We start from the raw sequence: 15,641 nt of genomic DNA, 5'->3' as shown, positions 1-15,641 counted from the left end.
CCAAGCATTTAGCAGGGACCAGTTTTGCAAAAAAAATAAAAGAAAATGTCTCTTTTATTGTTGCAGTGCTCAAGACAAGGGCGGGGGCTGTCCATGTCATCTTTCCCAATACCCAAGGATACAGAGCGTGTGTTTGCCACGGGACAAGAGGTGGGCTCAGGTATCCACTGCCCACCCCCCATCTCCCCGGTAGGGGTGCTGCTTCATGCCCAGCACCCTGTGTTTCTGGGCCTGTGTGAGCTGAGGCGGCCCAGAGAGGGCTTAGCCCAGACCTTCAAGGTGTGGACACACGGATCAAGGCAAGGGCGAGAGCTCCCTCCTCTGGAAGTTGCAGCTCTGGACCTGGTGTCTGTCCTGCTCAGGTTCAGCCAGGTTCCAGCAAACAGAAATCACAGAGTGACCACTCCCTCCCTGTTTGAGGCGAGGAGCCATCGGTGCATCTTCTGATCTGCGCACAGCACATATGCGGTGGAGCCCCAGCTGCACGGCTGCATCCCTGGACCTGAGGGCTGATGCTCGGGGCCACGCCGGAGCGCCTCCATCTCCAGCCTGTGGACCGCTGCCCCTCCCGCCTCACACGGAGACCCCTAAACCCCTTCTGCACAAGACCCAGGTGGGCTCCCACCAACCGACGCATTCTTGCCTATAGCCGACAGACTAGTGCAAGAGCTTGCCATCCTTGACAATCTGACAGTGCTTGTATAACGACGCAAGCATTTTATTGCATCCCCCTTCTCTTATAAAAATTAGAAGCCATTGAAAAATCAAGGTGATATAAAACACAACATCTTATACCTTTAAATCACTTAACGTGACAGTGGAAATCCCAGCAGGAGGAAACTCATCTTGCCCCCTCAAGAGGAGGTGCCATGGGCCTCAGAGCCGACACTAGCTGCTCGCCGGGAAGAGATAGTCAGATTGAAGGAAGAGGGTAGGACGCTGAAAATGTATCTGAGAGAACTGTCTCTAAAAGGTGAGCAGGTGGTGATCATTTCCTAATGTACGTAAATGTCGAATCACTATATACTGCATGTCAGCTACAATAAAAAAAAGAAACTTTGATAAACATATAGAAAACAAAGCAAACTAACAATGGCAAAAAGACAATTATTAATTCTAGGGAAAACAGTTGCACAGAAAGGGAAAGTGCGGTGGTCCACTCCAATGGCGCACTGGGAAACAGTGTTTCCATGGCTGTCATAGGATAACATTGTGTATTGATCTACACAATATTTTGATATTTCTGTATTGGGGGATGAGAAGCGGGTATATGAGAAGCGGATGGGGCTGGGAGTTTGTGAAAAGGAGCTAACTTCTCTTCTTCCAGGTTGGGAAGTCAACAGATGAGGTATGTGTGACATCATGAGAAATATATACTTGGTCTCTGCCCCTGGTTCCTGACACAGGGCTCCTAAAACCCTTGTAATTTCCTGAGCGATAGGAGCATCTTACACAGAGCTCCTAATCCCACTGGAATTTCCTGGGGGATAGAAGATCCTTTTGTTCTACTAAGGTGCGTTTTGCATGGGCTCCCGGATGGGGGCTGGTTACCAGAAAGACCAAGTCATGATAGAAACTTGGAACTTTCAGCCTCACGCAACATCCTCCAGGGAGGGGAGAGGAAAATTGGAGACTGAGTTAACCATCCTCTTGCCAACGTGATGAAATCTCCATAAAAACCTGTAGGCTAAGGAGTTCGGAGAGATTCCGGGTTGGTGAACACATCGAAGTGCCAGGAGGGTGGCACACCCCAAAAGTCATGGGACAGAAGCTCCTAAGCTGGGGACCCTTCTGGACCTCACGCTATGTACCTCTCCATCTGGCTGTTCATCAGTGTCCTTTATCACATCCTTTATAATAAACCCGTAAAAATTTAAATAAACAAATTAACTAACGGTGAGTAGGAATTTTATCATTTTTTTAACTCTCTGGACCTGGAGCTCGACGTTCGCGCCTCATGCCCAGGAGGATGGTCTGTACGGGGTGGGGGATGTCCACAGTCTCGGCCAGCTGAGCCTCAGGAAATACCCGGAAAGGAAGGAAGACATCTTCCAAGGCAGGCGTTTGCAACACTGGCTTGATAACAAATGCAAATAAAAGTAAAAAGACAGACCTCAGAGAAGTTTCTGGGATGTCCCAGCAGAAATCCATCCTGGCAGAGGAAGAGGCAGTCACGGGGCCTTAGCTTCTCTCCCCGCTGGCCAGCTTCTGGAGACGCAGGCCGACTCGTAGACCTCAGTCCTTGAGGAGGCGCGCACACGATTCATTAACATGCAATTTATAATTTATTGCACATACCTTCATTCTCCCCCTAAAACATGAACCCGCTCTGGTTATTTCTCATTGCTCCTGGCTTATTTTGAAACAGGCCATCAACCCTCTTTAAAAAATGGACTTGCATCATCTCAGGTCCTTGTGATTCCTCCCCACTATCAACAGTGGCCTCCAAAGAAGCAACACCAAAAGCCCCCAAGCGTTGCCTGATCTTTCTCAGGAAACGATTAAGGCCACAGGTCTGGACCTTGTACACTCAGGCGCTGCATCACGATGTGTCGGTCAGTGGTGGACAGGATTTATGAGGGTGGTCCCCTAAGATTAGTACCATACAGCCTATGTACGTAGGAGGCTGTACCATCTAGATTTGTGTAAGTCGCTCTGTGATGTTCACACTACAACAAAATCACCTAATGATGCATTTCTCAGATCGTATTCCCGTCCGTAAGCCATGCACGCCTGTACTTAATAAGGCACTCTGCCAACGAATCCGAATCCTTTCTTTAGGACAAAGCCCATGGGGTGAGCAGACGCGTGCCACACTGCCCCCTGCTGGCGGGAGAGCACCAAGTCTCCCCAACTTCTGCTCTGCAATTGCTCCGCCTCCTAATAGCTGGAGGGGGCTGTGAGCCTGAAAGAGATGTCTTTTACTCCTAAGAGAAGGTTGGACTGTAATCATAGGGGGCTCTTCAACACATCCCCAGGCCTTCTGGGAAGCGAGTGAGCTGGCACAGGCTGTAAGCAGAACTTATTCTGGCAAAGAAAGTCACCAGCGCCTCCCTGCCTTCTATCAACAGGCATTTACAGACCACCTGGCACGTGCTCAGCTCTCTGCCAGGCCAGGTGGGGTCCTGGAACACCTGCATCCCGCCCTTGTTCCTCAAGAAATCACAAAGGACTCCATGACCTTCCACGCACCAACTGTAGCCCACAGACCTACTTCCACGGATCAAGGGAGGCTAGAGGATTGATGAGCCAAACAGGCTTGGTCCCCAAGGTTGTCTACCCGAAGATTCTGTGGACCATTGATGCCACCCTCCATAAAGTGGAGTGAGTGGGAAGAGAAGAAAGATGGAGATTTTGATTCTTGGCCAGGGATGCAGGCTCCCCACCCCGTGGGCTATCATAACCAATGACAGTAATGAACTGCCTCCCCTTACATGGCCCCAATCTAGACCCTGTCCCCAGGGTGTGAACACCTGGAAGCCTCTGGGAACTTAGACTCTAAGTCTCCCAGGCCTGGCAAGCTGAAATCTTTCTTCCATGGAAGCCTGGGAGGGGACCACGGTGAGGCCCCCCTTCCTCCTCAGTCAGGCGTGTCAGGAAACTGGAGAGCTCCTGCACACCTCCATCTGGTGGGAAAATGATGTCAGCCACGAATGGGAGCCACAGGAATGCTAAGCTTTCCTGTAGGCATGTCACAATATAATTAAAAGCAGTAGGTAAAATTAATTTTAATAATATATTATATTTAAACCCATATCTCCAAAATATTATCAGTTCGACATGTAATGATATAAAACATTATTAATGGGACATTTACATTCTTCGCCCTGCACTGTCTTTGAAGGCCAGTGTGCATTTTATGCCGAGGACGCGTCTCCTTCAGACGGCCCTGTCTCAGATGGCCCCTGGGTCTGACTGCACCGCTGAGCTCTGTGCTGGGTGGGGCCACGTCCTTCCTCCCTGACCTGGGGCCTCAGCCAGGCAGCCAAGGAGGAGCTGGTGCAGAGAAATGTGGACAGGAAAAACTGCAGAGCTCACAGTCGCATCCCTCTCCCCTAATCCGCTTTCTATGCCATCGCACTAAGCTCGACTCTGTGCTGAAAAAAGAAATAAGTGATTTTCCTTCATCCATGAATTTAACTTAGATCTGCCAGAGATTCTAGCATTCCCTTCTTTCACCAGGAAGACAATATGTTATGGTGCAGATCAGCACTGAGACCCACGTTCTAGAACCAACCGTGTAACTTCAGGTGAGTTGCCTGAAGTCGCTGCTGTCCGGCCGGTTTCAGTATCTAGAAATTGAGCACTGCTTTCCCCAAGTGTGTTCGGTGCCTCTTCTTCTTTGATATATTAATGTGTTAACTTAAAAGAAAGATGTTACTGATAGAAACTCTGGCTTTAAGTTTTCTATTTCCTCTAGGACATCTCCTATCTGGGGACTTGCTAATATGAATGTCCCTACAACATGGAGCTGTAGGGTAGCATGAGGCGGCCCCCAGCATCACCAGGCCTGGCACTTTATCCCTTGAACACCTCTTCCCGTGGTAAGGTGCCATGGCCAGGATGAGGGATGCTGGACTCGAGGTCCTCTGGACACGCTGCCCCTCGAGGCACTATGATCACAGGGAGTTTATAATGGGGGGTGGTTTAGATTTAGAGTCACAGAGAATGCCCAGGTGTGTTAGGTTCCTAGGAGTGCCGTAACAAATGACCACAGACTCTGCGTCAAACAGCAGAAATGTATTCTCTCACCATCCTGGAGGCTAGAGTTCCGAAATCAAGGTGTTGGCAGAGTTGGTTCTTTCTGGAGGGTCTGAGGGAGAATCTGTCCCAGGCCTGTCTCCCAGCCTCTGGTGTTGCCGGCAATCCTTGGTGTTCCCTGGATTGTAGACGCATCACTCCAGTCTCTACTTCTGTCCTCACGGGGCTTGCCCTCTGTGTCTCTCTCTCAAATCTCTCTCTCCTTCCTCTAATAAGGACACCTTGGTGTTCCTTGGACTGTAGACACGTTGCTCCGCTCTCTGCCCCGTCTTCACTGTTGTCTCCCTGTCCTGTCTGTGTCTCTGTGTCCTCTCCTCTTCTAATAAGGACACCACTCATTGGATTTAGGGCCCACCAGGATAATCCAGGATGATCTCATCTCCAGGTCCTTAACCAATTACACCTGCAAAGACCCTATTTCCAAATGAGGTCACGTGCTGAGGTTCCGGGTGAACATGAATGTGGGGGATGCTATTCAAACCACACTACCAGACAATACCTACATTTGAGAAAGACAAAAGAAGACCGGCAGGACTGCCCCACATTTGTTCCTTTTGCTGTTCGCACACAGGGTCCTTACGCAGCCTTATTCTAGCCATTTCCTCAGGTCCTGGAAGAACAAAGGTACTTGCCGAGGCCTCACCAGACCCACCTGACTCGCGGTCCCCCCACAGCCCGTCTGGGCTGGTCAGGAGGAGCTCACAGCCCATCTCAGCTGGTCGGGATGCTCATGATGACCTGGGTCTGCCACCTGGTCTGGTGAACCGATGCTCGTGTAGAGTCTGCCCAGAGCTCTTTCCTTTTACTAATATTGTCAAATTCTACAGGATGACGGAGACAAGTATTGTCAAAGCAGGGTACGAAGGAACAAATGTGAACGGAAAGAGCTAGTGTGGTTTCAGTGTCTTTTCTCCTCGCTGTGGCAGCTGTCAGAGGTCGCATCCCTTGGGACTCTGTATGATACAAGTATTAACTCAACCTGGTGTTAAAATGAGATTCCTTGGCTCTCATGCCTGGAAAGTCTAGGACTGGGTTGGGTTTGAACCATGTGCTCAACAGTGCCATCTAGGACCCACTTACCTTTTCTCTCTCTGCTCTGCCCAAAGGGAGAGCTTCCCTCGTGGTGACAAAAAGGCTGCGGCAATTCCCAGTTTCGCATCTTCATACTGAACCACCCAGGAGAAAAGTGGGCTGGTTTCCAGAATGCCTCTCAGAAGAGCAAAGAGCTTTTTGTTCCCTCATGCCCCTGTGGGGACAAATGTCCCCACGTCTCAGTGGCAGGAAGCAGACTGCAGGCTCATTTCCGAACGCATCTCTCTGATCAGGGGAATTCTGTACACTGATGACCTTAGGCCAAAGTCACGGACTGGTCCATTGTCTAAGAGGACAGACTCACCAGGTTGGGTTAAAACAACTGAGGCCGCCCCTGCAGCTTGGGTAGGTCCCTCCCTCAAACCTGTGACCTTTACCTGAAGAGGGGGCAGTGCTCGGTGCCGGCAGTGTGTCTCTGCAGACACCTTGTCTGCTGGCTGTGTCAGACCTGGCTCCACTTCTAGAAGTCATCCTCAGGAAAAGCTCAGAAATGCAGGAAATGTTTTATGCACGAGGATGTTCATTTTGGATTTCTCATTAATTGCAAACAAGTGGAAACGAACTAAATAAAATTGGTTAGTTATTTGACAGCATATTATATAACCATTTCAAAGAACATTTAATTACATAGGAAAAGAGTCATAATATTTTAAAATAAAAATATTCAGTATGAACTCAGCTTGGTACCTACACGCATGGGGCAAAAAATAGAAAGACATACACCAAAAAGTGTGCTCTCTCTGAGACGTAGGATTGTTATTTTCTTCTTTATGATTTCTATATTTTCCATATTTATTCAATTCAATAGGTGTGTATCTTGTACATGTCCAGGTGTGGAGGACACAAATGCATGAACTATGATTCATCCAACAGTGCGGGAAATGCCAGCACGGGAGCAACTCCCTCAACATGGGGGCTTCCTGGAAGACTTCCTGAAGAAGGCAACATATAAACAGAGATTTGCGGCTTCGAGAGTAGGTTAAAGGGAGTGGGTGGGAACTGATTGGCAGGATGGTGTCATTCTGGCCAGACAAGGCTTCGCCTAGGAGAGTTGCAGAGGCGGGGTGAAGAGGGAGGCCGGGCCAGGCTGCTGAGAGAGGTCAGCGTGTGTAACACAGCCACAGGCAGGGCTGGGTGGGGATGAATAGGGAGGTGGGCAGCAGCTTGGGGCCAGACGAGGAAGGCCTGGCTTGGCCTGGGGGGGGCTATGAGGGTAGGGGGCAGGCAGCTCCAGAGACTCAGGGGAGAAGCCCCTCCCCACTTCTGATCATGGCAAAGCAGGGCAGGTGTCCACAGGAGAAGCTTCCCGCCACCTGCAGCATGAGGACAGAGATGGGAGAGGCTACTAGGTGGGGACATGAGCTTGATTTTAGGTTGTGGAGTCTGAGGCAACTCCTGGACACCCAGTGGAAATGGGAGAGGATGCAGGTTCCCGGCCAAGGGAGAGTCCCTGCCTGGTGGAGCCAGGAGAGCTGAGTGGCACACAGTGCCCCAGCCCTGGGGACCCCCACTTAGGGAGGCCCTGGCAGGACAGAGGCTGAGGGGAGGGGAGCCCATGAGGCACCCCCCCGGCCCCTGCTTCCAGTCTCAACCCTTCTCCTTGGACGTGGTCTCCTGGGCCTATTGCCGGGGGCCCTGCCTGGCCCACCAGACAGTCCTGAGTTAGCCGCCTCCACCCTGGGCCCCTCTCCAGAGGTGTCCCTGGCCCTGTAGTCGGAGAACATCTACCATTCTGGATCACTTCTATTTGCTCTTTACACCTCTGTCTTTCCTCAAGTTCAAGGTCCCCAGTATGTCACCATACTCGTGTTATGCTGTCCCCCAGGAATTCGCCCCAGGAATTCACAAAACTCTGTGAATTTAAAGATGAGAGCCCCCTGTGCCACCTTAAACTGCAGACAGCCCCAGGAAACCTCCACCTGCTCTGGGGCTGACACCTCACCCCGAGGGGCAGAGTACCACTGTGGCCTATCAAGCTCCAGCCGCGTCACCGGGTCCCAGACAAGCACACGGGGATGGGGAGCGGCACCTGCAGAGAGCCTGGTGGAGGCGGGCAGATCAGGTATTAGTGTTCTGGGGCTGCCATACTGAAGTCCCACAGACTGGGTGGCTTGAACAACAGGTCATTGGAAGTCCAAGATCAAGGTGTTGGCAGGGCCTTGCTCTCTCCCAAGGCTCTAGGGGATGATGCCTCCAGGCCTCTGTCCCAGCTGCTGGTGTTACTGGCCACCCTTGGCGTCCTTTGGCTTATAGCCTCTACCTCTGTCTTCACAAGGCCTCTCCCTGTGTGTTTCTTCGTCTGTGTCTCTTTTCTTCTAGGACACCAGTCATTAGATTTAGGGCCCCCCCAATCCAGTCTGACCTCATCAGGCAAAGACCCTGTTTCCAAATAAGGTTACATTCACAGGTACGGGGGAGGGTAGGCCTTGGACATATCTTTTTGGGGGACACAATTCCACCAACAACAATGGGGGAGAAGCCCTCCAGCAGTGAGGAGAGCACAGCCTCATCCCTCGCCCCCTCAGCACGCCCGGAGCTGTTTGGAAAAACAAGAAAGGCTCCCCAGGGAAGAGGAGCAGTGAGAACGCAGCCAGCCGCCCCAGAGAATAGTTGTGAAACCTCAAGAATGCAGAGCCCCATACTTCCTTAACTTGAGACAGTGGGAAATCCCAAATCAAAAGCATCCCGGGAACAATGCCCCAAGCTAGTGGTGTCTTCTCCTGCGCATCTCGGATCTCGTGTCAGGCTCCCACATGTTCAGGATCTCAGCCACTGCTTTTAACCCCCGCCAGCTCTGCTCTGCGTGCCCTGGGGCTTCCAGCGTCCTTGGGCTCCCGCCCTAAAGTCCCCAGGCTGGAGATTCAGGGCTCTCTGTGCCCTAAGAGCAGCTTGCCCAGGTCATCCACAGCTGGGGGCAGCTCTGCCTGGGGCTGGTCACACCCACTGGACAGTGGCTTTGGTCCAGCTCCTTCTCAGCGCGCTGGGGCCTGACCTCAGCCTGGAGAGCGGCTCCAAGACGGGGAAAGGGCTGAGCTGGGGGTAAGGAGCTTGTGGGTTGGAGCACCAGCCTTGGGGTCAACCGCATCCCAGGTTCCAGCCCAGCTCTGCCTCTACATCCTGGGAATTTGGGAAAGGTCCTCTGCCCTGTGGTGGCTCAGTTGCTTCGTCTGTAAAGTGGGCTAATAGGAGCGCTCCTCCATAGGGCCGCGGCAGGATTAAATGACGCAGTGCCTCTGACGTGCTAGCCTGGGGCTGGCGCTCCACGAATGCCTGTTACTTTGTCACTCTTGGGCTCACTTTCTTATTTGCATATCCAGTGAAGAACCACCGGGCTCCGTTCCAGGTCCTCCCTCCTTCCTCTGCCGGGGCGACTGTGCAGAGCCTGCTCCGGCCAACGGGCACAGCTGCTCTCCTGTGTTACAGATAAACTGAGGCATATTAAAAATGGTAAGAGTTTGAGCAAAAATCGAGTGGAATGGGACAGCACCAAACCGGAAGTGGCTAGGAGCGTGCTGCAGACCGAGGCCTGGGAAAGACTTGGGTAAAGTGCAGACGCAGAGAAAGGAAATGCTTGACTGGCGACCGCCTGGTTGGCGGTTTGTGGCTGGTTGCCCTGCGCTGTGATTTCGTAACCCTGAGGCATTCACAGGCTCAGGTCTGGGCGTGCTCACGTGGGCCGCCAGGGCATTACAGCCACCTTGGTCCACTGGCCTCCTGGTTTAGTGAATGTAACACCTGCTCTGGGGGACACTCCAGTCCCCAAGGCGGCCCTGCCCCTTTCGCTCCGTGAGGACCACCAGGGTCCTCTGGGGCAAGCCCCTGGTCCAGGCGGGCCTCCTGGCTGTGACCCGGGCAGTCGCACAGGGCCCCGCGCTCTGTGAGCTGCCGCCCGCAGTGGTGACCTCTGCACACACCGCGCTCTTCGTTTCCTTCCACAGAAGTGGGCCCCGGAAAGGTCCCGGCCCCTGTCCTAGGAAGTAGCCCTCGGCGGTGGAGGAGACGGCAGCACGTCCTTCCGGGTGCGCTCTGGCCCGGAGTCTGCGCCAGGGCTGGCCCCGCTGACTAGTCCTGAGGGTGCGGATGTTCCGACAGGAGGGTGTGTCTTCTGACCTGCCCCGAAGGCCAGGGTGGCTGAGGCTTCTGTGGATACAACCAGATAGGGAGCTGCCCCTGCTTCAAGCGCAGGCCCCTGTGCGGCCCAAACAGAGGGGGCTGGACTCTCGCCGTCCCCCCAACCCCGTCTACTTGGGGTGCAGATGGCTGTTTGCAGGGGCTCCTTTTCCAAACCTCACCCCCACCCTGATCCTGCTGTGTTCACAGGGCCCAGTCATTGGAGCGGGGGCGGGGGGGGTGGGGGAGTGTGCAGCTGCTCTGCAGGGAGGCCCGCCTGACGGTTGGGGTGGTCCGGGCTCACAGGCTCCTTGTGTGTCCGTCCATCAGCGACCAGCGGCCACCGTGCGATGGGCAGTGTCTGTGACCACCAGCGTTAGTTTCCTGAGGCTGCTGTACCAAGTGCCACAAGCTCAGGCAGCAGAATCCTATTCTCTCACAGTCAGGCAGCCAGAAGTCCAAAATCAAGGTGTGGGCAGGGCGGTGCTCCCTCTGAAGGCTCCAGGGGAGGGTCCTTCCCGCCTGTCCCAGCTCCCAGTTCCTCCAGTCTGCATCACTCCAGTCTCTGCCTCCCTTGTCACAGGGCCATCTTCCCCAGGCACCTGTGTGTATCTGAGTCACTCTCTCTTTATAGGGACACCAGTCATTGGATTAGGGGCCACCCTATTCCAGCCTGACCTCATCTGAACTCGATTATGTCTGCAAAGACCGTATTTCCAAATGAGGTCACTTTCATGGGTACTGGGAGGTTAGAACTTCAGCATATCTTTTTGGGAGGACACAGTTCATCCCACAACAGGACCTATGATGGAAGGGCTCTGCTCTTCTTCGACACCTCCCCTTGCTCTCCATGCCCCCACCCAGGACCGTTCTCAGCGACTCTGCTCCCCCCTGGGACCTCATCTCTCCTTAAACCCCCCACCCCTTCCTGCCACTCAGCGGGGAGGTCACACTCTCCGTCCCCCACTGCTTAGCTGGCCTCACCTCCACAAGCCTGACCTTGGCGCACCCAGCCCTCCCAGGTCCCTGCGGGAGCCTAGAAGGGGAGGCTGCTGTGGCTGCTGCTGCTGCGGCTGATTCCAAGGATGGTGCCTGCGTTGGCGGTTTAACATTGGGTATTGAGGCCACACCTGCTTTGTTGGCTCCTTAAGGGGCCATGCAGAGTGGACTGTGTACAAAGCTCGTCACTGTGGGGCGGGCCACTTGGAGCCCCTCACCACGGAATCTCTGGCTTCACCCCTCGCAGGCTGGCCGTGCACCTGGGGGGTCCCGCCTGCATTCCATCCGGTTCTTCTAAGTGGTCTTCGTGCCTTGACTCTTAAATCCTCCCGTGTGTCCTCCACGTTATACACAAATGAGTGGTCTATCTGTCCCTGGGTGACCACCACCGGCTCCCAGGCCCCTGGATGGAGCTTACCGTTCCTAGCCTTGGGTCGGAGGCTCTTTGCATCCCCCCTGCTGAGCCCACGCTCACCCCCTCCCCTCAACAGAGACCGTCCATTTCAGCTGCTATTGCTGCAGAATCACTGCACGTACTAACTTTTATTGACTCTTGTTCTCAATATAAAATTAATATAGGTTCATGCTAAGTTTTTTTGAAAATTCCAAGAAAAAAGAAAAGCTTAAATCACCTATAGTCTCACCGTCCAGAGAAAATCACTCGTAACGAGGTGGTGCCTTTCCATGTAGGTGAGTGCTGTGGTCTGCATGTCTGTGTCCCCCCAGGTTCAGATCTTGAAATCCTAAGGCCCGGTGTGATATTAGGAGGGGGGCCTCGGGGAGGTGCTTGGGTCGTGAGGGTGGATCCCCCATGATGGGATCAGTGCCCTTGTAAAGGAGACTCCAGAGGGCTCCCCAGTCCCTTCCCCGTGCTAGGACCTGGTGAGAAGTCTCGAAGAGGGCCCCCACCAAACCATGCTGGCACCCTCCAGAACTGTCAGAAATAAATGTCTGTTCTTTGTAAGCCAGCCAGCCTATGCTCTTTTGCTATAGCAGCCGGAGCAGACTGAGACAGCAAGCGTGCATTATTTTAAAGCATAAAATGGAAGGGTAGGGTCCTGGGTCCTGCTTTGTTCACTTGATGGCACAGTGTGAACATCCCTGTGCCATTCCATAGTCTCTACTGTGGTGTTTGCAGGCTTCACCCAAGGGGGCTGGGGAGCCAAGGGGGGCCACTGTGGGAGTGGGGGGCATAGGGAAGGGCTGACTCTCCAGCTCCCCCACCCTGCTGCAAGCAAAACAGCTTTTAGCTTTTGGTTTGGGGGCCATTGTGCAAGATTTTAAATTTTTGGATAAAGCTTTCAGTGCTAAAATGTTAGGAGACCACTGTTTGAATGGACACCTTCACGCATTCTACACTGTGAATGCGTCATAAATTATTTAGTGGTCCCTTATGGCGGCACATTTTGGTGGCTTCTGATTATTTGCCAACCCGCGTGGCCCCATGGGCCTCGTAGGTAACTCCCTGTGCATCTCACTGGGACAGGGGGTCACAGGAGGAGGCCACCCCTCTGTCCCACTGGTGTGCCCTTGTGCTGGACACAGGGGTCAACTTGTGCTCGTGGCCACAGCTGGGATGCATTTCTGGACTGGACGCTGAACGGTCAAGGGCGTGTGACTTGAAGACTTTTGATGCTGAGGGCCAACCCCTGGGGTCATCTTAGGGTCACAAATAGAACAAAAAAGAGGGAGAGAGAGAGAATAAGGGAGAAGAAAGCTGGGGAAAGTAAAAATAAAAATGACAGAAATTTATCTGAGGTTGAAGGCGGAGGTGAAGGTGATGAAGAGGGGAGTGGGTAGGAGGGAAAGAGATCCTTGAGGTAAAAGGAACTGAAATGCTCCCACATTTGGCACTGGGCGTTGTTCTAAGAATGTTATATAACAGCTCCTTTAATCTTCAAAACAGTAGACATCATTATCTCCATTTTCTGTGTGAGGAAAGAGAGGCACAGAGAGATTAAGTGACTTGTCCAAGGTCACACAGCCACTAGTCACAGAGCTGAGACTTGACCCAGAGGAGTCATCCTCTTGACCGCCCTCAGCTCGATGTGGGAGGGCTGGTGAATGCTTGACCCTCCACCTCCCTCCCCTCCCAGCGGGGCTCGCAGTGGGGCTACCCCACCACCACGTGGTCCAATTGGATATCTCAGAGTGGCAATTTCCTGGGGCAGAGGTTTTATTTTGATTTTAAAACAAACATGGACAGTCTATGTAATAGAATGACAATATTTCACAGCCTTCAACATAAAACAGAAGTCTTCAAAGGCATTCTGAACCTCAAGGAGGCGACTTAGAGCCAAAGATGCCTGGATGAGCTTTGATTTTCCTCTGCGTTTGGTGGAGGTCGTCCAGGGGAGAAGCCAGAGAGGCGCTCACTCGTGTCCGTCATCTTCATTTTGTAGCTGCAGGAAGTCCACCCCGGGAGGGTAAGGGACTTTCCCCAAACACCTATGTGCGTGATGAGTGGCACAGCTGGAACAGAAACCAGAATTTTTTTCTTCAAATATTTGGGTATTCCGTGCAGTCTCCCGAGGGCTTGGCAGGTTGGGCCGGCTGACAACGAGACGCCAGGCCCGTGACTGTGTGCCCGCTCCCGGCGGCCATGACCGCTGGGAAGACCGCGCCCCCTCTTGCTGGGCTCCCCTGGCCTGCCCATGGCCCTCTCTCTGCCTCCAGCTTGATCACGTTCCAGGGAGGGCTGTCTTCTCCTGTTTGATAAAAGGATTAGTGGAACGATGGGTGGAGCAGGGGGAAGGTGGCCCGGGCCTCTGGCACACCAGGTAACCTCACATTGGGTGTGTCTAGCACAGGGGGTGACCTCTGTGTGGCTGTGCATCTTACTTAACCAGGACGAGGTTCATAATAACTCGCCACTGTGAAGGGTGGCGGAACACACCACCCAAAACCAGCACTTTGGCATAAGGATCATTTTGAACTGAAGGCACCTGAAAAACAGCAGGCGCAAGAAGGATGCTCTGAATCCTCTTTTCTTCCTAAAAGCAGGAGATAAAAGTCCCCTGTGAAAGCTGCTCCCCCTGAACCAGGAGGAAAGGAACATTCTCATCGCCAGAGACGGGAAGTTCTGCCCAAGCAGACCTTGTGGAAACAACTCTGACCTTCCTTTCGCCTCCCCATACGTTGTAGCTACTGCTCCACATTTGCCTCGTTTTTCAACCTCGTATAGACGCACGTAGGCTTTGCCGCTTCTTGGGGTCTTCATTTCCTTCGGAAGGCTCCCATCTCTGCTAAAACTTACATTAAATAAATGTGTATGCTTTTCTCCTGCTAATCTGTCTCATGTCCCTTTAATTCTCAGGCCCAGCCAGAGATCCTGAGAGGGAGAGGGAAAGTCCACCCCCTGATACCTGCATGGTGCTGGGCACTGATCAAGCAGATGGATGCTGGCTGTGGTGCGGGAGCAGGGCCCTAGGGACCCTATGAGCCAGCACTTACCTCTTTAGGGAGGTCCCCGCAGGGAGCACGTGGAGGGTCTTGGTGAAGCAGCTATTTAAGGACCGGTGCATAGTATTTCAGGGACAAGAGGCACAGCCCTGCTGGCGTGTCGAGCTGAGCATCAGCTCCCTCCTCAGCTCTGTTGGTCCATGAGGTCGTCTGCCCCCTGAGAGCAGGCACTAGGCCTCACAATTCTTTGTGGCCCCCCTCGCACCTTCTACAGACACTTTGGGGGCTTAGTTTTCCTGAAGAGAAGGACCAGCTCCTGCTTTCGTCTTTGGATCCCCACATGTGCTTTGCACGTGGCAGGTGTTAATAAACACGGGCTAAGTTGAAGAAACACATTTCTCTTGGCAGAGTATACAACTCTGCAGGCGCAGAGAGGGCATGGCTCTGTACTGTTAGCTATTGCCGCGTAACAAATTAACCCAGAATGTAGTGGCTCAGAACATTTCTTATCTCAAGTTTCTGTGGGTCAGGCATCCAGGGGCAACTTGCCTGGATTCTCTTCCTCGGAGCCACTCCTGAGGTTGCAGAGGAGGTATTGACTGGGGCTGCAGTCATCTGAAGGTTCAACTAGGGCAGATCTGCTCTCAGTTGGAGGTTGTCAGTGGGATTCGGTTCCTTGCGGGCTGGCTGTTAGCCTGTGGGCTTCAGATCCTCCCTGGCTGTTGGCCAGAGGCTGCCCTTAGATCCTTGCCAAGTGGGTGTGGGCCTCCTACCAAGGCTGCTTGCTTTATCAGAGCATACAAGCAGAGAAGGCAGTAGAGAATGAGTTCCACAAGATGGAAGTCAGAGTCTTGCAACCTAATCGTGGACATTTCCCACTACTCTTGCTGTATTCCATTCATCAGAAGCAAGTCCAGCCCCACTCAAGGGGAATGGATCACACAAGGATGTGACCACCAAGAGGCAGGATCGTGGAGGGCTGTCTTGGAGCCCACCCACCCAAGCACTGAACATTAGGGTGGAGTTGGTTGGAAGTAGCAGCAATAATTGACACTTATCAGGTACTAATTACGTGCCAGCCCTGTGCTCAGTGCTTTGCATGAAATACCTCTGACTTCAGGCTTTCCATCCTTTTGGTATCACCACTGCCCATCTGATAGTGCAGACACTTAGAGCAGGTGAATGACTTTCCCACATTCACTAATGAGGGGCAAAGCTTGGTCATCTTGTCTACATAGGCTCAACCTTCCTGCTGGCCACGACTTTGGTCTTTCTCA

Source organism: Diceros bicornis, chromosome 27, assembly GCF_020826845.1.
Source record: "Diceros bicornis minor isolate mBicDic1 chromosome 27, mDicBic1.mat.cur, whole genome shotgun sequence".
Classification (NCBI taxonomy): Eukaryota; Metazoa; Chordata; class Mammalia; order Perissodactyla; family Rhinocerotidae; genus Diceros; species Diceros bicornis.
Note: the sequence above shows the minus strand (reverse complement) of the source record.